A 27,539-nucleotide genomic window follows, 5' to 3' on the forward strand; every position below is an offset into this window, starting at 1 on the left:
GGGAAAAGTAGCTGATTTCATGATGCTTTGCGCATGTTCAAGGCCCCCAGTACCAGAGGCAGCAAAGAAACCCCACATCATTATCAAACCTCCCCCATCTTTCAATGGTGTTCTTTTCATTGAATGCTTCATTTGGTTGTCAGTAAAAACAGTGCTTTGCAAATAGCTCAAATTTTGTTAAATTTAACCACAGAACATTTCCCCAAAGATTTAGGCTTGTTTAGGTGAGTTTTTAAGAAGTTCAATCAGGCTTTCTTGTGTCTCCTTTAGAAGTGGAGTCTTCCTATGTTTACCAATGACCAAATGAAGCATTGAAGAAAATAACACCCCCCTTATGCCAATAATTTTGTTAATGCCGTTGGTCTTTGCCCAGCTAGCACATAACATTCTGAGAACCATATGTTTCTTAGAGCTTAGTGAGAGTATTGTTGTCCAATGGTTAGTTTGCATTCAACCTTCTCACAACTTCTTGGTGCTTCATTATTTTCACAGAAAGTTTACTAAATGTTCAAACATGGTTACACCTCATTTCAATGTTGGTAATGTTCTAGGAACTTTATCCAAATGGTTTGACAATGGGAATGTTCAAAGAATAGTTGAGAGAACGTTAAGAAACAATGGGAATTTCAGTACTTCACCATTACGTTTCCTATGTTAAGAAAATGTTCCATAAAAACCACAGGGAAACTTTAGAAATATTCAGAGAACGTTCTAAGAATGTTATTAAAAACATATACATTCCGTTCCCAGCATCAACAAAACTCTCTGTCCTCTATCTTGTTAAGTGTGTTCAGGTGTGTTGGCCTCGCTCACTAATTGGCCACATCTTAATGCCCTGATCTTAATGAGTGTTTTTTCCCTTTGAAATGGAGTTTGTTTGAATAGACTAAAATGACCAGCTTCATAAGCGTAAAAAAACATGGCATGCTAGAAATGTGTTTGCATGATTAATGCCTAAGGAATTGTCCTATCGGTGCTTGGAGTAAAAAAAGTGAAACCAAAATAAGCTAGAAGCGTTATTAAAAGTCTTACTGAAACATTCAGTGAAAAGAAAGTTATTCAAAAACCTATCATTTCTGTTCTCAAAGCATTAATAAAACCTCCCATGAACATTTTCAAGGAACCAGAGTAGACTGTCCTCAGAAACTCACTGCAACCTAAAAATAAATGTTCTCGGAATAGGCAAAATGTTCACTTCAGTTCACAGAACATTTAAAAATAGTTTTACCACTCAGGAAACATATGGCTTCATTACCAGAACCAATGTTAAACCAAAAATGTACGTTCCCACAACTTACAAGGAACCAAACGAGCTAGCTGGGTGTTTTCTTAAATTAAAAATGTAAACTTAAGTTTACAAAAATAAAAGTGGTTCTGCAATGTTGGAGTATGGAGACCAATTTGAACCTCAATTATTTCTTATTTTTGAAGAAATAGGGAATTATTTAAGAAAAGTGCAAGGGTGCCACATTTTTTATATGTGGGTAGGACGGAGAGACAAGAGGGAGGCGCCATTACCTGTTGGCCAGTAGCGTTTTCAAGGTCAATCGACCCATCCCCTGGTAAATTGGCAGTAGCATGGCTCAGTCCGAGGCCCAGTCTTCTCCCATGGCTGCCTGTTGATGTATGAGGGGACGTATTGTTAGTTATTAATCACAGTTAATATGATCAGTAAATTACAGCTCCAGCTGGGGTGGACTAACTAAGGAGGAGGGGTTCCTGAACGAGGACGCAGACACGTCATATCAATCATCTCTGCACAAGAAGGTTTTTATTCCAATAAGACAGCAATTCATTTATAAATCCATTGGGGGGGATATAGCCATCATTTATAAAAAGATAAATACATTTTGTGAGGGGAGTCGTTACTCTTCGAACTGTTTTGCCGTGGCACACTGCCCAGCACCCCTCCCTCTATCTCTCTTTCTCTCCCTTTCTCTACCTGTCTCTCTCTCTCTATATCTCTCTCTCTCTACCCCCCTTCTCTCCCTCCTTTGTGTGCAGGGAAGAACAGCACTGTGTCGGAAAGGCAAATACAAATCTGATTGCTTTGATTGCCAAAATGTCACGCTTAACTCCAGGCTGAGTTTTATTGACAAAAGGAGGGGAAGGCGACTTCGGCACCCCTCCCTCCTCCTGCTCCTCCTCCTCCTCTCCCCTTCTCCTCCTCCCCCCTTCCCTCACCTCCCCCAGACGTGATTGATGGATCTGGATTTTTTCTCTCCTTCCTCCATTTGATTTGACAAACAACACAGGCACCTAAAGCAGAGAAGGCATTCTAATCATTCTCTTAATAGGGTGTTTCTATGCAAAGCTATGCAGCTTCCTGTGATAAGGAGGAAAACAGAGAGCCAGAGGATTATAGTGTGTCTGCTCTGGAGAACAATAGCAGCAAAACAGGTATTTCAGAAGGGATCAGAACAGCATCAATGCGTCCCAAAGAGGCAGAGAGAGAGAACAATTCTCCAAAAATATGTGACGTTGTTGATTGTTTTTTATGATATCGCTGGTTTGTCCCATGACAGAAAAGTTCTCACGTTGAACTACCTGTAGCTCCTAAAATATTCTATAAAGCTCAGGGGAGGAAGGTTGGGGTAAGGGGCTTCAGCTCAAATCCTTGAAGAGCTGTGCTTTAAAAGTCCTCCTTTTTTAAATGGTAAAACTTCCCTCTTCTCTTTCATCTTTTAAAGTGTCTTTGGTCTCCCTCACAGACTAAATCCTGTTCTGAGAGAGAGAGACCTATGGAGAATAGTGAGGTTCATCTCCAAAAAGCGCTGGCAACTTCTGAGACTGTCACTACACCCAGCTCACCGGACAGTACTCCTCATTCCAACATCACTTTAGTGGCCTTGACACAAAGTTAAACATACGTACACTACGGGTCAAACGTTTTAGAACACAGACTCATTTAAGGGTTTTTCCTTATTTTTACTATTTTCTACATTGTAGAATAATAGTGAAGACATCAAAACTATGAAATCACCCATATGGAATCATGTACTAACCAAAAAAGTGTTTAACAAATCAAAATATATTTTATATTTGAGATTCTTCAAAAAGCCACCCTTTGCCTTGATGACAGCGTTGCACACTCTTGACATTCTCTCAACCAGCTTCACCTGGAATTCTTTTCCAACACTCTTGAAGGAGTTCCCACATATGCTGAGCACTTGTTGTCTGCTTTTCCTTCAATCTGCGGTCCGACTCATCCCAAACCATCTCAATTTGGTTGAGGTTGGGGGATTGTGGAGGCCAGGTCATCTGTTATTTCATAGTTTTAATGTCTTCACTATTATTCTAAAATGTAGAACATAGTAAAAATAAAGAAAAACCCTGTAATGAGTAGCTGTTGTAAAACTTTTGACCGGTAGTGCACAAACATTCCAAACCAACTCTAGTGTCCCACAAAGTTAAACATCCATACAATACATGTACGCTACCACAAATGCACATACACACACACACACACATTTACTAAATACTCTCAAATTCTTATATATTAAAATGACTTTGAAACATTTACGTTTGCATTGTGTGTGAAATACAAAATACAGCTTTCAAGTGAAACAATGGTGCTAAAAAGTTAAGAATTGACAGCGGTCAACCTGTTGCTGCCGATGTGGTCAAACTGGTGGAGGGGGTTGAACTGGGGTGAGGGGTACTGTCTGATTCCAGGGCAAAGATCATTGTCTGAGGAGACTCATCTGGGGGGTCACTGGACGCACACAGCTTGGAGCTCAACAGTGGCTTGAGAGAGAGCGCGAGCGAGAGAAAGAGAGAGAGAGAATGAGAGAGAGAGAGGTCAAAGAGTTTGACTTTGACACTTCTTCCCAAGATCTCGGGGACAAATACAGCCGCCTTAAAAGATAATTATCTGGAAGGACACTTTGCTATTTTCAATCCCTGATTGAAATAATTACAGTTCCAGACATTATGGACACTGGGATGCTCTCTTTCCACCTATCACCTGTCTGTTTGACCAAACAAAAGTAGGAACTAATCACTTTCAGACTGTTGACATAAACTCAGCAAAAAAAATAAATGTCCTCTCACTGTTAACTGGGTAAATTTTTTGCAAACTTAACATATGTAAATATATGTATGAACATAACAAGATTCCACAACTGAGACATAAACTGAACAAGTTGCACAGACATGTGACTAACAGAAATTGAATAATGTGTCCCTGAAAAAAGTGGGGGTCAAAATCAAAAGTAACAGTCAGTATCTGATGTGGCCACCAGCTGCATTAAGTACTGCAGTGCATCTCCTCCTCATGGACTGCACCAGATTTGCCCGTTCTTGCTGTGAGATGTCACCCCACTCTTCCACCAAGGCACCTGCAAGTTCCCGGACATTTCTGGGGGGAATGGCCCTAGCCCTCACCCTCCGATCCAACAGGTCCCAGACGTGCTCAATGGGATTGAGATCCGGGCTCTTCAATGACCATGGCAGAATACTGATATTCCTGTCTTGCAGGAAATCACGCACAGAATGAGCAGTATGGCTGATGGCATTGGCATGCTGGAGGGTCATGTCAGGATGAGCCTGCAGGAAGGGTACCACATGAGGGAGGAGGATGTCTTCCCTATAACGCACAGCGTTGAGATTGCCTGCAATGACAACAAGCTCAGTCCGATAATGCTGTGACACACCGCCCCAGACCATGACGGACCCTCCACCTACAAATCGAACCCACTCCAGAGTACAGGCCTTGGTGTAAAACTCATTCCTTCCACGATAAACACGAATCCGACCATCACCCCTGGTGAAACAAACCACAAATCGTCAGTGAAGAGCACTTTTTCCAGTCCTGTCTGGTTCAGCGACGGTGGGTTTGTGCCCATAGGCGAAGTTGTTTCCGGTGATGTCTGGTGAGGACCTGCCTTACAGCAGGCCTACAAACCCTCAGTCCAGCCTCTCTCAGCCTATTGCAGACAGTCTGAGCACTGATGGAGGGATTGTGCGTTCCTGGTGTAACTCAGGCAGTTGTTGTTGCCATCCTGTACCTGTCCCGCAGGTGTGATGTTCGTATGCACCGATCTTGTGCAGGTGTTGTTACACGTGGTCTGCCACTGCGAGGACGATCAGCTGTCCGTCCTGTCTCCCTGTAGCGCTGTCTTAGGCGTCTCACAGTACGGACATTGCAATTCATTGCCCTGGCCACATCTGCGGTCCTCATGCCTCCTTGCAGCATGCCTAAGGCACGTTCACGCAGATGAGCAGGGACCCTGGGCATCTTTCTTTTAGTGTTTTTCAGAGTCAGTAGAAAGGCCTCTTTAGTGTCCTAAGTTTTCATAACTGTGACCTTAATTGCCTACAGTCTGTAAGCTGTTAGTGTCTTAACGACCGTTCCACAGGTGCATGTTCATTAATTGTTTATGGTTCATTGAACAAGCAGGGGAAACAATGTTTAAACCCTTTACATTGAAGATCTGTGAAGTTATTAGCATTTTTATGAATTATCTTTGAAAGACAGGGTATTTTTTTGCTGAGTTTAGTTCCACACACCTCTCTCTCTCTCTCTATCTGTCTCTGTCTCTATCTTTCTCTGACTCTCTCTCTCTCTGTCTCTCTCTGTCTCTCTCCCTGATTGATTGGCACAACAAAATAAATTAATCAGACCTTTCCAGAAACAGAAAAGGAAATACAGGAGAAAGGGAGAGGAAAAGGATATGTATAGATATCCAGACAGAGAGAGAGATAACTATTTTATTGCAAGATCTCTACCTTCATTACTACGGTGTAACCTTTGCTATGGTTTTGTATAAGCAGGAGAGGAGGAAGAGTCTTTCTTGGGCGTGAACAGAGGCACCCCAGTGTGGATCCCCCCTTCAGGTCAGCCCAGCCCACCCTGACCTGCCCATCCTTGTCTTGACCTTGTCTGGGTAGTGGAAGCTGCTAGGAGAGGGTACTCTGGAGCCTGTTTGGGCCTCACCACCTGCCGGCTACAAACAACATCCCTCTACCACTCACTGAGTCTGACCGTTGTGGAAGAAGCAGGAGCTTAAGAGATTTTAATGGACAAAGTACACTATATTTCTGTAAGCCAGCAAAAGAAAAAGGACAATAGCAAAGAAGATCTATGAAGGTCTTTGGACTCCTGTCATCTGTCCTCCTCTCACCCACTCTTCCCCTCCCTTCCTCCATCTCATCACCCCCCATCCCTCACACATGCTACACAATAGGTCCAGGAAGGACAGTGGATGCTACAGTGTGATGTCGTCAGAGGAGGGCCGTCTGTATCTTAGCCAGGCAGTCAGGCAGCAGAAGGTTCCAGCGGTAACCCCCCACATCTTCACCCTCTCCCCCTATCCGCTAACCCTCTCCCCAGAGCAGTCGCCGACCCCAGGCGAGCAGCCACCTAATTGCGGGGGAGAGGGAGTGTTTCCTTACCTCATTGGCTTGGATGATGTGATAGATTTGCCTCAGATACTCAGTGCCACCTGGTTTGTGGCAAATCTCCAAGACTATCAGCCCTATTTTCTGCTCAGCCGCATCAGCCACACCTCTGCCATCACTGCCGCCTCTCTCCTGTGGAACGCCACTCTCCATCCACTCAGATGCACTGAAAGAGGGAGCAAGAGAGAGATGGAAATAGAGATAGAGAGGGGAGGGTGAAAGAGTGTTGAACAAAGACAGAAAGAAGGAGGTAGAAGAAACAAAAGAACATAGTTGCCATGAACATCTGCTACCTGAACATTCCGTTTCTTAGGAATGCCACACTGCATTCTGTTGTGAGTGACTGACCCAATGCTTGAATCACAAGCTGTATTATATGAATGCTTTATGCTTTAAAAACATATAGGAGAGTTCAAGGTTTGGCCTTTTATTTTCTAGCTGCATTGAAAGTTACAGCGCTACTGTTCTTACTTTCCATTGAACGTTTCACTTCCCGGCCAATTTCAAAACCATTTGTATGGATCTCTTTCCTCAGCACTGAGGTGTCTATTGTAAGTGATCAGTGTAAAGAATGTAAATCATGGATACACAGTATGTTCTGTTCTACTATATTCTTCACATGGCCAAGGCCTGCCGGGATGAAGCAGTTATACAGAAGTGATGTGTGTGTCCGTGCGTATGTGTGTGGGTGATATCTGCTGGGCAAATCTGAATGAGTGTGTGTCAAGGTCCACACACACACACACACACACACACACACACACACACACACACACACACACACACACACACACACACACACACACACACACACACACACACACACACACACACACACACACACACAGACACCGCTCTACCCTGACAGTGGCCCGAGTCATTTCCCTGCCCTTCCTACATTCCTCACCATTTCCACGACGCCCGCTGTCTATCAAACACTCTCCTCCGTCCGGATAGACTTCCTGTCATTGTTTCCCCCCTCTTTTCCTCTCTATTCTCTTCTTCTTTTTGTAATTATAAGGTGGCAGAAACAGTGTCGCCTGTCAGGCAGCCTTTGGCAGCTGTGACATTGAGAGAGGCGGGCCAGGCCCTTCCTTCTCCTCCTGGTAGCAGGGCCGTGCATCCGTGTCAGCACCTGCTCTGTATCCTTTCCTGTCCATCACTGTGCAGGTGATGCAGATGATTGGATTCAGTCAGCTGGGTGATTAATGAGGGCCTCTCTGGATTTGGGACAGCCTATCAATCATGTCATTAGGGCCAATGTGCCCTGAAAGAGGCAGACCTCCGCCAAGGAATAACTGCATTCATCTTCATCTGTGTATTCATCCCATCAGACTAGTCAGGGTCACCATGATGGAGAACAATAATCTTCTACTCTACAAATTACTTTGCAAAGACAAGGTGGGGGGCAGGTGTAGAGTGTGTGTGTGAGAGGATAGGCAGTGGGGGGTTGTTTTGAACTGGCGTGCTCCCCTTCCCTCTTGCTGATGCCACTGTACACTGATTGTTTACAACCCAGGCATCACTTCCCAGTGAAGGTTATTTTAATGAATAGTGATGATCTCAGAGAATGGCTCCGACAGGTGATACATAATCACTCTTTCGCTTTTTCCCCTCAATTCTTCCCCCTCTTCTCCTTTTTTCCTCCGACATCAACCACTCCTCGTTGCTGTCACTGAGAGCAGCGCATTTCCTGGAACACTTGAGCTAATCTGTTCTTCTTCTTTCTCTCTCTGTGTTTGTGTGGTTTCGTTACCCGACCAATCATTTTTAACGAGGATAAATGTGTCCAGACTTTTTTGTTTGCTCATTGGTCTTGAGCGGTCAGAGGCGTAGGTTCTGGGAATAAGTCACCAAGCTCGGGGTCAAAGTGCAGATAGTATGAGCCAAACGCAAACCAAATTTCCCATTGCCTTATTTTGTTTTCCATTTATAAAGTAGAATGTCCATCATTTAGGATAAACATCATGTCTCAGTAAACATTGATCTTGTTCATACAGGTTTCCATGAAAAATGGCTGTCACTGATGATGCAATCCATCAGGGTGGTACACACACTCAATTAAAAGAACATATCCAAATTGCATACTACTCATTAAATTGGTATATCACAAATACATGAATGTCATTGGGCTAAATACCCAATGCATCAGACTGAAACACTTATTCTCCTTTCATATCATCCCTCTCAACCAATCTCCGCAAACAAATGGTAGATGAATCATTCAACAGAATGATGTAGAGGGAGATATACAGATATACAGTAGGAGTGAATCAAAGTCTGTAAATCCTATGTGGACACTTTTATTATATTCAAGACCTCCTAAATACTATTTAGTTGCAGTACAGAGAGACAATGATTGAGTCTTTGTCCATACAGTAGGTGTCCAGAGTTGACCACTTGGAGCAGAGCTCTCGGGCCTCTCACCTCTCTGGCCTTCTGCAGGTTAGGTTAGGGTTAGGATTAGGGTAAGGGTTAGGTTGACCTCTCAACTCTCGGAGCAGAGTTTGCGGGCCTTATGTAGCTGCATGGAGCTCCACTTGGGCCTCTTCTCCCCAAGGGCGTGCAGCACCTTGTGCACGGTGGGCTTATGCAACCTAGTAATACGTGTGTTGAGTAAAGAGAAAAAAATGCCTTAAAAAATTCATAAATGTGTCATTCTTGTGCAATTTATATCTACAGTAGAGGCTACATTGAGGTATTTATTTCATTATTTCAGGCTATCTGGCATTAGTGGGTAAGCCTAAGCTTCAGGGCCAAACTGTATGCCCGCCGAATAGCCTACTCGCCAATCGCCATATGCTTTTGGGAACGGGCATAAAAAGTTCACGTCGGTCCATTGAGGCTAAAAGGACAATGTTGGAGTTTAATTCAATAAGAGAAAAGCTGCGAAATGGAGAGAAGGGGAGGGCCAGAAAAGTCATGTTTGGGAAAGAATGGTGAAGTGGCGAAAGAGGATGATGGCAGTGCCGGCTGAAGTATGTTATGTGATGATTGTGAGGCGCTATACAAATTTGAAAGTCACAAGACAGACACTTCAAATAGGCCTATGACATGTCAAGGGAACTGTAGCCTACGGTTCAGATGGTTTAAATGGAAACTGAAATCTGGACACTGACTGTATTATAGGTCTAACCTCTCACCTAGCCTTAACATTAACTGCAGAACTAAGCATTTCTTACATTAAAATTATACACCAAATGTAGGAGTATTTGGTTGGGTACGGGTGAATGAACAACTGACCAGCGCACCACGAGGGCACGCCCTTCTGCTGGCCCTCGCACATGGTTCCCTAGAGTCACTCCGACAGCAGGACCAGCCTCTCCTTGACTAGATGTATGTCTAGATGTATGTCTAGATGCATGTCTAGATGTATGTCTAGATGTATGACTAGATGTATGTCTAGATGTATGTCTAGATGTATGTCTAGATGTATGACTAGATGTATGACTAGATGTATGTCTAGATGTATGTCTAGATGTATGTCTAGATGTATGACTAGATGTATGACTAGATGTATGTCTAGATGTATGTCTAGATGTATGTCTAGATGTATGTCTAGATGTATTACTAGATGTATGACTAGATGCATGTCTAGATGTATGACTAGATGTATGACTAGATGTATGTCTAGATGTATGTCTAGATGTATTACTAGATGTATGACTAGATGCATGTCTAGATGTATGACTAGATGTATGACTAGATGTATGTCTAGATGTATGTCTAGATGTATGACTAGATGTATGTCTAGATGTATGTCTAGATGTATGACTAGATGTATGACTAGATGTATGTCTAGATGTATGTCTAGATGTATGACTAGATGTATGACTAGATGCATGTCTAGATGTATGACTAGATGTATGACTAGATGTATGTCTAGATATATGACTAGATGTATGTCTAGATGTATGTCTAGATGTATGTCTAGATGTATGACTAGATGTATGACTAGATGTATGACTAGATGTATGTCTAGATGTATGTCTAGATGTATGACTAGATGTATGTCTAGATGTATGTCTAGATGTATGACTAGATGTATGACTAGATGTATGTCTAGATGTATGTCTAGATGTATGTCTAGATGTATGACTAGATGTATGTCTAGATGTATGTCTAGATGTATTACTAGATGTATGACTAGATGCATGTCTAGATGTATGACTAGATGTATGACTAGATGTATGTCTAGATGTATGTCTAGATGTATGAGTAGATGTATGACTAGATGTATGACTAGATGTATGTCTAGATGTATGTCTAGATGTATGACTAGATGTATGTCTAGATGTATGACTAGATGTATGTCTAGATGTATGTCTAGATGTATTACTAGATGTATGACTAGATGCATGTCTAGATGTATGACTAGATGTATGACTAGATGTATGTCTAGATGTATGTCTAGATGTATGACTAGATGTATGTCTAGATGTATGTCTAGATGTATGTCTAGATGTATGTCTAGATGTATGACTAGATGTATGTCTAGATGTATGTCTAGATGTATTACTAGATGTATGACTAGATGCAGGTCTAGATGTATGACTAGATGTATGACTAGATGTATGTCTAGATGTATGACTAGATGTATGTCTAGATGTATGTCTAGATGTATGACTAGATGTATGACTAGATGCATGTCTAGATGTATGACTAGATGTATGACTAGATGTATGTCTAGATATATGACTAGATGTATGTCTAGATGTATGTCTAGATGTATGTCTAGATGTATGACTAGATGTATGACTAGATGTATGACTAGATGTATGTCTAGATGTATGTCTAGATGTATGACTAGATGTATGTCTAGATGTATGTCTAGATGTATGACTAGATGTATGACTAGATGTATGTCTAGATGTATGTCTAGATGTGTGTCTAGATGTATGTCTAGATGTATGTCTAGATGCATGTCTAGATGCATGTCTAGATGTATGCCCCCACAGCAGCTCCAGGGAGGTGGGGTCCTCCAGGCAATGTCGGAGACAAAGAGGGCCCAGAAGAGCAGGCCAGTGGAGCGCAGCTACCGAGCATGATAGGAAAGGTGTTTTTCGGGGGGTGGAAGAGGAAGTGTACAGGCAGGGGGAGGGAGGCCACAGCCAAGGGCAGGTTGATGTGGATGAAGGAGAGTGCCTGGAGGGCCAGGTTCACCTGACCGACAGGAGAGTAAGGTCAGCCAGGGGTCAAGGTGTTTCACACAATACTGAGCATTTAATAGTCAATCAAATGGGTTCCTGTGAATTACGAGAATAGATTAATCCACTTATTTTTCCTCATCTCTGGAATTACACAATAATCAAACACAAATTAGACAGTTGGCCCAGTACTCTGAGGGATCTGAGGGGTGTAGCAACAGTCTTTTGGGACTTTAGTGAGGACGCTGGCTGGAACGTCTTGTCTCACCAGGGGGTCACGAGGCTCCTCAGGGGCCTGCCAGTCCAGCACCATGTTGACCAGGCTAACCACGGCCCGGATACAGCTGACCACCACGGGGACTGGCCGCACTGAGACTAGGACAGGACAGGAGCGGCACCCTTAAGACAGTTCCAAGTGTTTGGAACTGCTCTTATTCTAAATTGGGTAATGCTTATCAATTGATGTATTTAAATCAGCAACTTATCAAGAACCGGGCAACAAGGAGACACAATGTTGTCTATTAATGATTCTAAAGGACGATTTCAGTGCCAAGGAGAGAAAGATTATTTTAAAGGGAAAATCTGAAAACATCGCAACAGATTTAAAAAGTTGCTAATAAGTGTTTGGAGATGAATACCAGGAGAAGTGAGGTATCGTGTGCCAAAGCCAGTAAAAGTGAAGTAGTGTGTACCAATACCAGGAGAAGTGACGTATCGCGTGCCAAAGCCAGTAAAAGTGAGGTAGTGTGTACCAATACCAGGAGAAGTGAGGTATCGTGTGCCAAAGCCAGTAGTGAGGTAGTGTGTACCAATACCAGGAGAAGTGAGGTATCGTGTACCAAAGCCAGTAGAAGTGAGGTAGTGTGTACCAATACCAGGAGAAGTGACGTATCACGTGCCAAAGCCAGTAGAAGTGAGGTAGTGTGTACCAATACCAGGAGAAGTGACGTATCGCGTGCCAAAGCCAGTAAAAGTGAAGTAGTGTGTACCAATACCAGGAGAAGTGACGTATCGTGTGCCAAAGCCAGTAGAAGTGAGGTAGTGTGTACCAATACCAGGAGAAGTGACGTATCGCGTGCCAAAGCCAGTAGAAGTGAGGTAGTGTGTACCAATACCAGGAGAAGTGACGTATCGCGTGCCAAAGCCAGTAGAAGTGAGGTAGTGTGTACCAATACCAGGAGAAGTGAGGTATCACGTGCCAAAGTCAGTAAAAGTGAGGTAGTGTGTACCAATACCAGGAGAAGTGACGTATCGCATGCCAAAGCCAGTAGTGAGGTAGTGTGTGCCAATACCAGGAGAAGTGACGTATCGTGTGCCAAAGCCAGTAGAAGTGAGGTAGTGTGTACCAATACCAGGAGAAGTGACGTATCGCGTGCCAAAGCCAGTAAAAGTGAGGTAGTGTGTACCAATACCAGGAGAAGTGACGTATCGCGTGCCAAAGTCAGTAGAAGTGAGGTAGTGTGTACCAATACCAGGAGAAGTGAGGTATCGTGTGCCAAAGCCAGTAGAAGTGAGGTAGTGTGAACCAATACCAGGAGAAGTGACGTATCGTGTGCCAAAGCCAGTAAAAGTGAGGTAGTGTGAACCAATACCAGGAGAAGTGAGGTATCGTGTGCCAAAGCCAGTAAAAGTGAGGTAGTGTGTACCAATACCAGGAGAAGTGACGTATCGCGTGCCAAAGCCAGTAAAAGTGAGGTAGTGTGTACCAATACCAGGAGAAGTGACGTATCGTGTGCCAAAGCCAGTAGTGAGGTAGTGTGTACCAATACCAGGAGAAGTGACGTATCGTGTGCCAAAGCCAGTAGAAGTGAGGTAGTGTGTACCAATACCAGGAGAAGTGACGTATCGTGTGCCAAAGCCAGTAGAAGTGAGGTAGTGTGTACCAATACTAGGAGAAGTGACGTATCGCGTGCCAAAGCCAGTAGAAGTGAGGTAGTGTGTACCAATACCAGGAGAAGTGACGTATCGCGTGCCAAAGCCAGTAAAAGTGAGGTAGTGTGTACCAATACTAGGAGAAGTGACGTATCGCGTGCCAAAGCCAGTAGTGAGGTAGTGTGTACCAATACCAGGAGAAGTGACGTATCGTGTACCAAAGCCAGTAGAAGTGAGGTAGTGTGTACCAATACCAGGAGAAGTGACGTATCGCGTGCCAAAGCCAGTAAAAGTATAGGTAGTGTGTACCAATACTAGGAGAAGTGACGTATCGCGTGCCAAAGCCAGTAGTGAGGTAGTGTGTACCAATACCAGGAGAAGTGACGTATCACGTGCCAAAGCCAGTAAAAGTGAGGTAGTGTGTACCAATACTAGGAGAAGTGACGTATCGTGTGCAAAAGCCAGTAAAAGTATAGGTAGTGTGTACCAATACCAGGAGAAGTGACGTATCACTTGCCAAAGCCAGTAGAAGTGAGGTAGTGTGTACCAATACCAGGAGAAGTGACGTATCGTGTGCCAAAGCCAGTAGTAGTGAGGTAGTGTGTACCAATACCAGGAGAAGTGACGTATTGCGTGCCAAAGCCAGTAAAAGTGAGGTAGTGTGTACCAATACCAGGAGAAGTGAGGTATCGTGTACCAAAGCCAGTAGTGGGGTAGTGTGTACCAATACCAGGAGAAGTGACGTATCGTGTACCAAAGCCAGTAGTGAGGTAGTGTGTACCAATACCAGGAGAAGTGACGTATCGTGTACCAAAGCCAGTAGTGGGGTAGAGTGTACCAATACCAGGAGAAGTGACGTATCGTGTACCAAAGCCAGTAGAAGTGAGGTAGTGTGAACCAATACCAGGAGAAGTGACGTATCGTGTACCAAAGCCAGTAGTGAGGTAGTGTGTACCAATACCAGGAGAAGTGACGTATCGTGTACCAAAGCCAGTAGAAGTGAGGTAGTGTGAACCAATACCAGGAGAAGTGAGGTATCGTGTACCAAAGCCAGTAGTGGGGTAGTGTGTACCAATACCAGGAGAAGTGACGTATCGTGTACCAAAGCCAGTAGTGAGGTAGTGTGTACCAATACCAGGAGAAGTGACTTATCGCGTGCCAAAGCCAGTAGTGAGGTAGTGTGTACCAATACCAGGAAAAGTGACGTATCGTGTGCCAAAGCCAGTAGTGAGGTAGTGTGTACCAATACTAGGAGAAGTGACGTATCGTGTACCAAAGCCAGTAGTGAGGTAGTGTGTACCAATACCAGGAGAAGTGACGTATCGCGTGCAAAAGCCAGTAGTGAGGTAGTGTGTACCAATACCAGGAGAAGTGACGTATCGCGTGCAAAAGCCAGTAGTGAGGTAGTGTGTACCAATACCAGGAGAAGTGACGTATCGTGTACCAAAGCCAATAAAAGTGAGGTTGTGTGTACCAATACCAGGAGAAGTGACGTATCGCGTGCCAAAGCCAGTAGAAGTGAGGTAGTGTGTACCAATACCAGGAGAAGTGACGTATCGCGTGCCAAAGCCAGTAAAAGTGAGGTAGTGTGTACCAATACCAGGAGAAGTGACGTATCGCGTGCAAAAGCCAGTAGTGAGGTAGTGTGTACCAATACCAGGAGAAGTGACGTATCGCGTGCAAAAGCCAGTAGTGAGGTAGTGTGTACCAATACCAGGAGAAGTGACGTATCGTGTACCAAAGCCAATAAAAGTGAGGTAGTGTGTACCAATACCAGGAGAAGTGACGTATCGTGTACCAAAGCCAGTAAAAGTGAGGTAGTGCGTACCAATACCAGGAAAAGTGACGTATCGCATGCCAAAGCCAGTAGAAGTGAGGTAGTGTGTACCAATACTAGGAGAAGTGACGTATCGCGTGCCAAAGCCAGTAGTGAGGTAGTGTGTACCAATACCAGGAGAAGTGACGTATCGCGTGCAAAAGCCAGTAGTGAGGTAGTGTGTACCAATACTAGGAGAAGTGACGTATCGCGTGCCAAAGCCAGTAGTGAGGTAGTGTGTACCAATACCAGGAGAAGTGACGTATCATGTACCAAAGCCAGTAAAAGTGAGGTAGTGTGTACCAATACCAGGAGAAGTGAGGTATCGCGTGCCAAAGCCAGTAAAAGTGAGGTAGTGTGTACCAATACCAGGAGAAGTGACGTATCGCGTGCCAAAGCCAGTAGTGAGGTAGTGTGTACCAATACCAGGAGAAGTGACGTATCGCGTACCAAAGCCAGTAAAAGTGAGGTAGTGTGTACCAATACCAGGAGAAGTGACGTATCGCGTGCCAAAGCCAGTAGAAGTGAGGTAGTGTGTACCAATACCAGGAGAAGTGACGTATCGCGTGCCAAAGCCAGTAAAAGTGAAGTAGTGTGTACCAATACCAGGAGAAGTGACGTATCGTGTGCCAAAGCCAGTAGAAGTGAGGTAGTGTGTACCAATACCAGGAGAAGTGACGTATCACGTGCCAAAGCCAGTAAAAGTGAGGTAGTGTGTACCAATACTAGGAGAAGTGACGTATCGTGTGCAAAAGCCAGTAGAAGTGAGGTAGTTGTACCAATACCAGGAGAAGTGACGTATTGCGTGCCAAAGCCAGTAAAAGTGAGGTATGTGTACCAATACCAGGAGAATGAGGTATCGTGTACCAAAGCCAGTAGTGGGGTAGTGTGTCCAATACCAGGAGAAGTGACGTATCGTGTACCAAAGCCAGTAGTGAGGTAGTGTGTACCAATACCCGGAGAAGTGACGTATCGTGTACCAAAGCCAGTAGTGGGGTAGAGTGTACCAATACCAGGAGAAGTGACGTATCGTGTACCAAAGCCAAGAAGTGAGGTAGTGTGTACCAATACAGGAGAAGTGACGTATCGTGTCCAAAGCCAGTAGAGTAGGTGTGTGTACCAATACAGAGAAGGTGACTTATCGCGTGCCAAAGCCAGTAGTGAGGTAGTGTGTACCAATACCAAAGAATGACGTATCGTGTGCCAAGCCAGTATGAGTAGTTGTACAATAGGAGAAGTGACGTATCGTGTACCAAAGCCAGTATTGAGGTAGTGTGTACCAATACCAGGAGAATGACGTATCGCGTGCAAAAGCCAGTAGTGAGGTAGTGTGTACCAATACCAGGAGAAGTGACGTATCGCGTGCAAAAGCCAGTAGTGAGGTAGTGTGTACCAATACCAGGAGAAGTGACGTATCATGTACCAAAGCCAGTAAAAGTGAGGTAGTGTGTACCAATACCAGGAGAAGTGACGTATCACGTGCCAAAGCCAGTAGAAGTGAGGTAGTGTGTACCAATACCAGGAGAAGTGAGGTATCGTGTGCCAAAGCCAGTAGAAGTGAGGTAGTGTGTACCAATACTAGGAGAAGTGACGTATCACGTGCCAAAGCCAGTAGAAGTGAGGTAGTGTGTACCAATACTAGGAGAAGTGACGTATCGTGTGCCAAAGCCAGTAGTGAGGTAGTGTGAACCAATACCAGGAGAAGTGACGTATCACGTGCCAAAGCCAGTAAAGTGAGGTAGTGTGTACCAATACCAGGAGAAGTGAGGTATCGTGTGCCAAAGCCAGTAGAAGTGAGGTAGTGTGTACCAATACCAGGAGAAGTGACGTATCACGTGCCAAAGCCAGTAGAAGTGAGGTAGTGTGTACCAATACTAGGAGAAGTGACGTATCGTGTGCCAAAGCCAGTAGTGAGGTAGTGTGAACCAATACCAGGAGAAGTGACGTATCGCGTGCCAAAGCCAGTAGAAGTGAGGTAGTGTGTACCAATACTAGGAGAAGTGACGTATCGCGTGCCAAAGCCAGTAGAAGTGAGGTAGTGTGTACCAATACCAGGAGAAGTGACGTATCGTGTGCCAAAGCCAGTAGAAGTGAGGTAGTGTGAACCAATACCAGGAGAAGTGACGTATCACGTGCCAAAGCCAGTAAAAGTGAAGTAGTGTGTACCAATACTAGGAGAAGTGACGTATCGCGTGACAAAGCCAGTAAAAGTGAGGTAGTGTGTACCAATACCAGGAGAAGTGACGTATCGCGTGCCAAAGCCAGTAAAAGTGAGGTAGTGTGTACCAATACCAGGAGAAGTGACGTATCGCGTGCCAAAGCCAGTAAAAGTGAAGTAGTGTGTACCAATACCAGGAGAAGTGACGTATCGCGTGCCAAAGCCAGTAGTGAGGTAGTGTGTACCAATACCAGGAGAAGTGACGTATCGCGTACCAAAGCCAGTAAAAGTGAGGTAGTGTGTACCAATACCAGGAGAAGTGACGTATCGCGTGCAAAAGCCAGTAAAAGTGAGCTAGTGTGTACCAATACCAGGAGAAGTGACGTATCGTGTACCAAAGCCAGTAAAAGTGAGGTAGTGTGTACCAATACCAGGAGAAGTGACGTATCGTGTGCCAAAGCCAGTAGAAGTGAGGTAGTGTGTACCAATACCAGGAGAAGTGACGTATCGCGTGCCAAAGCCAGTAGTGAGGTAGTGTGTACCAATACCAGGAGAAGTGACGTATCGCGTGCCAAAGCCATTAGAAGTGAGGTAGTGTGTACCAATACCAGGAGAAGTGAGGTATCACGTGCCAAAGCCAGTAAAAGTGAAGTAGTGTGTACCAATACCAGGAGAAGTGACGTATCGCGTGCCAAAGCCAGTAAAAGTGAAGTAGTGTGTACCAATACCAGGAGAAGTGACGTATCGCGTGCCAAAGCCACTAAAAGTGAGGTAGTGTGTACCAATACCAGGAGAAGTGAGGTATCGTGTGCCAAAGCCAGTAGTAGTGAGGTAGTGTGTACCAATACCAGGAGAAGTGACGTATCGCGTGCCAAAGCCAGTAGAAGTGAGGTAGTGTGTACCAATACCAGGAGAAGTGACGTATCGCGTGCCAAAGCCACTAAAAGTGAGGTAGTGTGTACCAATACCAGGAGAAGTGAGGTATCGTGTGCCAAAGCCAGTAGTAGTGAGGTAGTGTGTACCAATACCAGGAGAAGTGACGTATCACGTGCCAAAGCCAGTAAAAGTAAGGTAGTGTGTACCAATACCAGGAGAAGTGACGTATCGTGTACCAAAGCCATTAAAAGTGAGGTAGTGTGTACCAATACCAGGAGAAGTGACGTATCGTGTGCCAAAGCCAGTAGAAGTGAGGTATTGTGTACCAATACCAGGAGAAGTGACGTATCGTGTACCAAAGCCAGTAGTGAGGTAGTGTGTACCAATACCAGGAGAAGTGACGTATCGCGTGCCAAAGCCAGTAAAAGTGAGGTAGTGTGTACCAATACCAGGAGAAGTGACGTATCGCGTGCAAAAGCCAGTAGTGAGGTAGTGTGTACCAATACCAGGAGAAGTGACGTATCACGTGCCAAAGCCAGTAGTGAGGTAGTGTGTACCAATACCAGGAGAAGTGACGTATCATGTACCAAAGCCAGTAAAAGTGAGGTAGTGTGTACCAATACCAGGAGAAGTGAGGTATCGCGTGCCAAAGCCAGTAAAAGTGAGGTAGTGTGTACCAATACCAGGAGAAGTGACGTATCGCGTGCCAAAGCCAGTAGTGAGGTAGTGTGTACCAATACCAGGAGAAGTGACATATCGCGTGCCAAAGCCAGTAGTGAGGTAGTGTGTACCAATACCAGGAGAAGTGACGTATCGCGTGCCAAAGCCAGTAGTGAGGTAGTGTGTACCAATACCAGGAGAAGTGACGTATCGTGTACCAAAGCCAGTAGAAGTGAGGTAGTGTGTACCAATACTAGGAGAAGTGACGTATCGTGTGCCAAAGCCAGTAGAAGTGAGGTAGTGTGTACCAATACCAGGAGAAGTGACGTATCACGTGCCAAAGCCAGTAGAAGTGAGGTAGTGTGTACCAATACCAGGAGAAGTGACGTATCGCGTGCCAAAGCCAGTAGAAGTGAGGTAGTGTGTACCAATACCAGGAGAAGTGACATATCGCGTGCCAAAGCCAGTAGTGAGGTAGTGTGTACCAATACCAGGAGAAGTGACGTATCGCGTGCCAAAGCCAGTAGTGAGGTAGTGTGTACCAATACCAGGAGAAGTGACGTATCGTGTACCAAAGCCAGTAGAAGTGAGGTAGTGTGTACCAATACTAGGAGAAGTGACGTATCGTGTGCCAAAGCCAGTAGAAGTGAGGTAGTGTGTACCAATACCAGGAGAAGTGACGTATCACGTGCCAAAGCCAGTAGAAGTGAGGTAGTGTGTACCAATACCAGGAGAAGTGACGTATCACGTGCCAAAGCCAGTAGAAGTGAGGTAGTGTGTACCAATACCAGGAGAAGTGAGGTATCGTGTGCCAAAGCCAGTAGAAGTGAGGTAGTGTGTACCAATACCTGGAGAAGTGACGTATCACGTGCCAAAGCCAGTAGAAGTGAGGTAGTGTGTACCAATACTAGGAGAAGTGACGTATCGTGTGCCAAAGCCAGTAGTGAGGTAGTGTGAACCAATACCAGGAGAAGTGACGTATCACGTGCCAAAGCCAGTAAAAGTGAGGTAGTGTGTACCAATACCAGGAGAAGTGAGGTATCGTGTGCCAAAGCCAGTAGAAGTGAGGTAGTGTGTACCAATACCAGGAGAAGTGACGTATCACGTGCCAAAGCCAGTAGAAGTGAGGTAGTGTGTACCAATACTAGGAGAAGTGACGTATCGTGTGCCAAAGCCAGTAGTGAGGTAGTGTGAACCAATACCAGGAGAAGTGACGTATCGCGTGCCAAAGCCAGTAGAAGTGAGGTAGTGTGTACCAATACTAGGAGAAGTGACGTATCGCGTGCCAAAGCCAGTAGAAGTGAGGTAGTGTGTACCAATACCAGGAGAAGTGACGTATCGTGTGCCAAAGCCAGTAGAAGTGAGGTAGTGTGAACCAATACCAGGAGAAGTGACGTATCACGTGCCAAAGCCAGTAAAAGTGAAGTAGTGTGTACCAATACTAGGAGAAGTGACGTATCGCGTGACAAAGCCAGTAAAAGTGAGGTAGTGTGTACCAATACCAGGAGAAGTGACGTATCGCGTGCCAAAGCCAGTAAAAGTGAGGTAGTGTGTACCAATACCAGGAGAAGTGACGTATCGCGTGCCAAAGCCAGTAAAAGTGAAGTAGTGTGTACCAATACCAGGAGAAGTGACGTATCGCGTGCCAAAGCCAGTAGTGAGGTAGTGTGTACCAATACCAGGAGAAGTGACGTATCGCGTGCCAAAGCCAGTAGAAGTGAGGTAGTGTGTACCAATACCAGGAGAAGTGACGTATCGCGAGCCAAAGCCAGTAAAAGTGAGCTAGTGTGTACCAATACCAGGAGAAGTGACGTTTCGCGTGCCAAAGCCCGTAGAAGTGAGGTAGTGTGTACCAATACCAGGAGAAGTGACGTATCGCGTGCCAAAGCCAGTAGTGAGGTAGTGTGTACCAATACCAGGAGAAGTGACGTATCGCGTGCCAAAGCCAGTAGAAGTGAGGTAGTGTGTACCAATACCAGGAGAAGTGACGTATCGCGTGCCAAAGCCAGTAGAAGTGAGGTAGTGTGTACCAATACCAGGAGAAGTGACGTATCACGTGCCAAAGCCAGTAGAAGTGAGGTAGTGTGTACCAATACCAGGAGAAGTGACGTTTCGCGTGCCAAAGCCAGTAGAAGTGAGGTAGTGTGTACCAATACCAGGAGAAGTGACGTATCGCGTGCCAAAGCCAGTAGAAGTGAGGTAGTGTGTACCAATACCAGGAGAAGTGACGTATCGCGTGCCAAAGCCAGTAGTGAGGTAGTGTGTACCAATACCAGGAGACGTGAGGTATCGCGTGCTAAAGCCAGTAGAAGTGAGGTAGTGTGTACCAATACCAGGAGAAGTGACGTATCGCGTGCCAAAGCCAGTAGAAGTGAGGTAGTGTGTACCAATACCAGGAGAAGTGAGGTATCGTGTGCCAAAGCCAGTAAAAGTGAGGTAGTGTGTACCAATACCAGGAGAAGTGAGGTATCGTGTGCCAAAGCCAGTAGTGAGGTAGTGTGTACCAATACCAGGAGAAGTGACGTATCGCGTGCCAAAGCCAGTAGAAGTGAGGTAGTGTGTACCAATACCAGGAGAAGTGACGTATCGCGTGCCAAAGCCAGTAGAAGTGAGGTAGTGTGTACCAATACCAGGAGAAGTGACGTATCGCGTGCCAAAGCCAGTAAAAGTGAGGTAGTGTGTACCAATACCAGGAGAAGTGACGTTTCGCGTGCCAAAGCCCGTAGAAGTGAGGTAGTGTGTACCAATACCAGGAGAAGTGACGTATCGCGTGCCAAAGCCAGTAGTGAGGTAGTGTGTACCAATACCAGGAGAAGTGACGTATCGCGTGCCAAAGCCAGTAGAAGTGAGGTAGTGTGTACCAATACCAGGAGAAGTGACGTATCGCGTGCCAAAGCCAGTAGAAGTGAGGTAGTGTGTACCAATACCAGGAGAAGTGACGTATCACGTGCCAAAGCCAGTAAAAGTGATGTAGTGTGTACCAATACCAGGAGAAGTGAGGTATCGTGTGCCAAAGCCAGTAGAAGTGAAGTAGTGTGTACCAATACCAGGAGAAGTGACGTATCGCGTGCCAAAGCCAGTAGAAGTGAGGTAGTGTGTACCAATACCAGGAGAAGTGACGTATCACGTGCCAAAGCCAGTAGTAGTGAGGTAGTGTGTACCAATACCAGGAGAAGTGACGTATCGTGTACCAAAGCCAGTAGTGAGATAGTATGTATCAATACCAGGAGAACTGAGGTAGTGTGTACCAAAGCCAGTAGTGAGGTAGTGTGTACCAATACCAGGAGAAGTGACGTATCGTGTACCAAAGCCAGAAGTGAGGTAGTATGTATCAATACCAGGAGAACTGAGGTAGTGTGTACCAAAGCCAGGTGGGTATTAGGGTACCGACTTTCCCAAGCATGTTGGTCTTTGAAATCCTGTACATACATGCACCAGAGTAGCAACAGTATGCAGCTAGCTGTATGGCATCTGGAACATTTCTACAGCGTTAGCAGTAAAACATAGAGCTACAGTACATCACAGAGATTTAGTACAGGGGCAGGACTGGAAGTGACGTCTCAGGGGACACTACCATCTATAACTCTCCTTCCCTTTAAAAGAAAAGAAGAAAAAAAGTTGTATAGGTTTTCTGCATGGGAAAACAAAACCTCTGTCTCCTGAAGCAAGTGAGACATCAACTCATTTGTCAAAACTCATCCCTTATTCACACACTGTTCTCAACTCACCACTTTTATATACTCAGTAGACAGGTTTCCATTGACCAAGGTTTATTCAACAAAATGAATGTTACCAAAAAATCTTTGCGACATTTCTTGTAGCACAAGGATTGTCTTGACTTTCAAGAATGCCTTAATTACTTCACATTGCAATATGAAGTTTTCCCCATCAAATTGTTTCAGATCATCTAGGCCTGCGTGAATGCAAGTTACACCATGGCACGGACCAAGGCGATAAGTTGGAACATGACAATTATTAGAATATGGCAAATATTAGTAAATTCTTGCATTCTAACCATGCTGGCTGTTGCAGGGCTACCTGATACATAAATGATAGGTGGGCGGGGCATACAGTCTGTCGCCACTTTATTAATGCACAATTTGTCTAACAGGATAATGGAAACAGTCAACCACATCATTTTTATTCGACATTCTATTTTTTTGTGAAAAAGTGTTTTTTAAGGTGTAACGGAATTACTTATAGCTGTTTTTATTGACAAGACAGTTCATTGGAAACGCACCATGGCAGGCGTCTTATTTCTAGACAAACTTTCTCAACAAAAAGATCACCAGACAAGTTAATGGAAACATAGCTACTAACAACTTCAACCTATAAGACTTCAACAGATACTAGATGATTGTTAAGGCATTGGGCATTACTGACTCTAGATAATACATGGAACAGTAGAGAAGTTCCCAGAGAGATCATTAGATGGGTCAGGGATATCATGTGCTCCAAAATTAAATTATACCCCGTCTCAGTTGGGAGGTGCAGCCTAGAGCATCAATTAAGCTAATGACAACGGGAGACACAGAGAGAAAGAGAGAAAGAGAGAAAGAGAGAGAGAGAGAGAGAGAGAGAGAGAGAGAGAGAGAGAGAGAGCGAGAGAGAGAGAGAGAAAAACTGGGTAACATTGAGACTACAGGAGTGAATCCACCACTGTCTCGTCTCCAATCAGCCTAATTTATGCAACAATAATTACCCCTCGTATGTGACGGAATAAAAAAGAAACCAGAAAGAGCTGAGACTTCACAGGAACTCTGATTAAGCCACAAAATCAAAGCTTTTTCCAAAGAAAGGGAAGTGTCAGGGAGTAATTGCAGTCTCTGTTACTGAGCACTGAACCAATGTAGTATGATTAGCTCAAACTGCTGAGCTGCTGTTGGAGCAGGACTCTTGATATGTTATGTAATGGAAAGGACAATAAGTAAACAGTCACCAGAGGGCCAGTGGAGAAAGTGTTTGCGTTACAGTTTGGATTTGTAATGAACCCTCGACTTTATTCCAATAAAAGCCCACTTCTGATGTGTTTTACTTATTTGAATAGTGACCACACACACACACACACACACACACACACACACACACACACACACACACACACACACACACACACACACACACACACACACACACACACACACACACACACACACACACACACACACACACACACACACACACACACACAAACAGCCACACAAGGACGGTTTAGCGTTAACCTATAACTTGATCTGAACCTGACCTTGGTCAAATAAACACGTCAAATAGTTAAACATATTTTAAGTGTGCTTAATTTAACTTGGAGTTTGCACTTTAAGGACTAATTGGTTCCATTATACCAGTCAAACTAAATCAAGCTCAAGTTTGGTTTTTCCAAAATATGTGATGTATTTGCCCCAAGTCTAATCTGAACATTAGTTAGGAGGCAGGTTTCTTTAGAGTTTCTCTTTGGAAACTCAGTCTGTATCCTGCATTATGTTCACGAAAGTGTCTAAAATACAGTGCACTACAGTGTAAAATACAGGTGCTGTATAGCAACAGTGAGGTTTGAATACCTGCCAGGCTGTATAGTCCCAGAAGTGTCCCCTGTCAAAATATGTCTCCAGGGCCAGGGTCAGGACATTGGGGACATTGTTCAGAGAGCTGAGCACATTGAACACCACGTCCATAAACTCATCTCCTGCCTCACTCTTCACAGAAGACACAGCATCTGCCTCCTCCTCCCTTTTGAAATCTGAAAAGTTAAGTCTTATTTTAGGGAAAAGCTGAAGTGACAAACACATATAAAAAAGGTCAAGGACTATTGTGAAACCCAAGCATTTGTCAGTTCTGAATGGGGCCTTTTCAGCTGCGCTCAGTAGATGGCTGTGCACCGCTAACCTTCCATTTCAACCTTAGCCGTCATGATTCGCAATGTTCCCCAGCTGCAACTTGGAGGTGGGAACTGGAACTACAGCATTATCAAACGCGTCAAGTTGGAAATGATCTCAAGGCCTGTACATATTGAAAAATGTCAAGGCTGTGCAAGCTGAAGCATGCAAGCAAGAGGTAACAAAAGAAGTGTTGGCATAGAAAAAAACACACCCACACATATGTATTGAAACTATAGAAAAACAAACAAATTCCAAAGACTCTCTAATTTTTAACCTTTATTTAACTAGGCATGTCAGTTAGGAACAAATTCTTATTTAATTTGACGGCCTAGGAACAGTGGGTTAACAGCCTTGTTCAGGGGCAGAACGACATATTTTTACCTTGTCAGCTCGGGGATTCGATCTAGCAACCTTTCAGTTACTGGCCCTTCCTAGATGGAAGGTAAGAAGCACAGAGGAACACAGGATGTCCCTGTGGGGGTTGCTGCAGGCATGGGATGGGGGTGGGAATCACCTGGGTTCCTCCGGTGGCACAGGTCCAGAGGCCGTCCGTCAGTCTGTTTTGTGGGAGATGACAGGTAGTTGAATAAGAGGGCGAATGCTACGCAGCACTCAATGAGCGGGCCCTTTGAGCGAAGACAGGCCGTTGTTTGTGCTCCCCCTTGACAAATGCTGAACTATTTTAAAATGACAGGCCTAAAGTGCCGGCCTCATTAAGGGATGCGAGGGCCCTAATATTGCCCGGCTATTTGAGAAGACAGAAAGCCCATTCACCAATGGGAATTGACTTGGCACAAAAAAAGTGCTCAAACATCCTTTGACCTACAATCACTCTATTACACTGCATTATGTGGATAATGCCTCCGCCTTGTAGTCTGTCAGCCTGGTAATTGGTCCGTAAGGAGAGGGCGCGTGGTGATACCGGGGGGAAAGTGGGGACATATATTTTCTTCCACTTGGGGTGCTGAAGAGCATGGCGGGTTAACTAGGCACATTTTATTAATGAGCCCATTATGGAGCTGGAGATGAGTTATGATAGAAAGACTGATTCTCCATTTCTGAGGAGTTGACACCACGCCTCTCAATCTCTCAGCTCCTACATGGCCAACAAATACACCTCCTGCAACCTTGATACATTATCTTTTGCCAGCAAGGCCCAGCACAGGGTCTCTCTCTAGCTCTCTCTAGCTCTCTCTCTCTCTCTAGCTCTCTCTCTCTCTCTCTAGCTCTCTCTCTCTCTCTCTCTAGCTCTCTCTCTCTCTCTAGCTCTCTCTCTCTCTCTAGCTCTCTCTAGCTCTCTCTAGCTCTCTCTCTCTCTCTCTCTCTCTCTCTCTCTCTCTCTCTCTCTCTCTCTCTCTCTCTCTCTCTCTCTCTCTCTCTCTCTCTCTCTCTCTCTCTCTCTCTCATCTGTAATTGGAAGCAGACAAAGTGTGTGATGATAATAACACAGTCCTGTGTATAAAGCGGCTCATGTACTATACAGAGAGGACATAATATAGCAGAAACCCATGCGTGGCCTGCTAGCGCTGCTGGCACTGCCGCGCACACCGCACTCCAGAGAACAGACCCACCTATCACAGAGCGATTAAGACAGCAGTGGCTGCTGGGAGTTGGGTCTGTTTGGTTCCTCTTAATTAGCTGGTCTCCGTGGCTGCGTCCGCGTGGTAGCGGTGTTGATGCACGGCAGCGCAGTGTGGGCTCAGGCGACGGTGAGGGGCGAGAAGCACTAGCTGGCTGCCATTATCTTAGAAGACCGGCGTTGTTATTAATAAGGTTGTTTTTAATGTGAATTAATGTGCAAGTGCACAACAGTCTTTAAAGGTTGCATTTTCCCAGCAAGGAGAGAGGGGAAGGAGATGTTTAAAGGTCAGTGTGTATTGTCAGGCTAGCCCCCTGCAGTGTTTATTACTGCACTCTATTGATTTAGCCATGATGATGAAGACGTTCAGCCACTGCACAGCCCGTCCAGAGATGTGATTAGTTCCATTAGGGCCCCAGGCCCTGAGAGCACTATCTACCCATGAGCCTCTGGGAGAGAGGTATTTTTGGTTTAAAGAAAAGAGGCTATTTCATTAATAGAAAAACAAAACAAATTCATAAAATCTCTATCTACAACTTAATTAGATATTGGACACATTTTACATATATGTACATAAGGGAAGTGTCGTATGTGTTGTGTATGTGTACACAGGAGCTGCTGTATGTTGCCAGACAAATTTCCCCTAAAGGGACAATAAAGTATTCAATTCAATTAAATTATGAGCAGGAAGCGAAAGTATTTTCATCAGAATGTGTGGTCTTACAGGAGTGTTCCAGGAGGTCTCTGTGCAGGATGGCGGTCAACAGCAACATGGGCCTGTATCCTGGGTCAGAGGTCAGCAGCCTCAGCTGGCCCTCTGAGGCGGCATCACCCGCCAGGCCCGCCCTTCAACACAGACAGTCACAAGACAGACAGACAGAAAGAGGGAGGCAGGAGAAACGACACATACTGTAACAACAGTGATAGATCTGCAGAGGTAACTAGACTGATAGAAAGCAGTGCATTCAGCAAGGGAGGACATACAGCCATGAACCACTAATATACTGTAATGCTGTAGCTTCCTTGAATGTCAGGTCCTCCTCCCCTACCAGGCTACTCTGCAAATGCCTTCATGCTCGCTTGCTTAGAGTGTGCACCGGGAAGGAGTTATGTTTGATCTTGGACGGCTAAAGGCAAATAAAAACATTTGGTG

Source organism: Salvelinus namaycush, chromosome 1 (genome assembly GCF_016432855.1).
Source record: "Salvelinus namaycush isolate Seneca chromosome 1, SaNama_1.0, whole genome shotgun sequence".
NCBI lineage: Eukaryota > Metazoa > Chordata > Actinopteri > Salmoniformes > Salmonidae > Salvelinus > Salvelinus namaycush.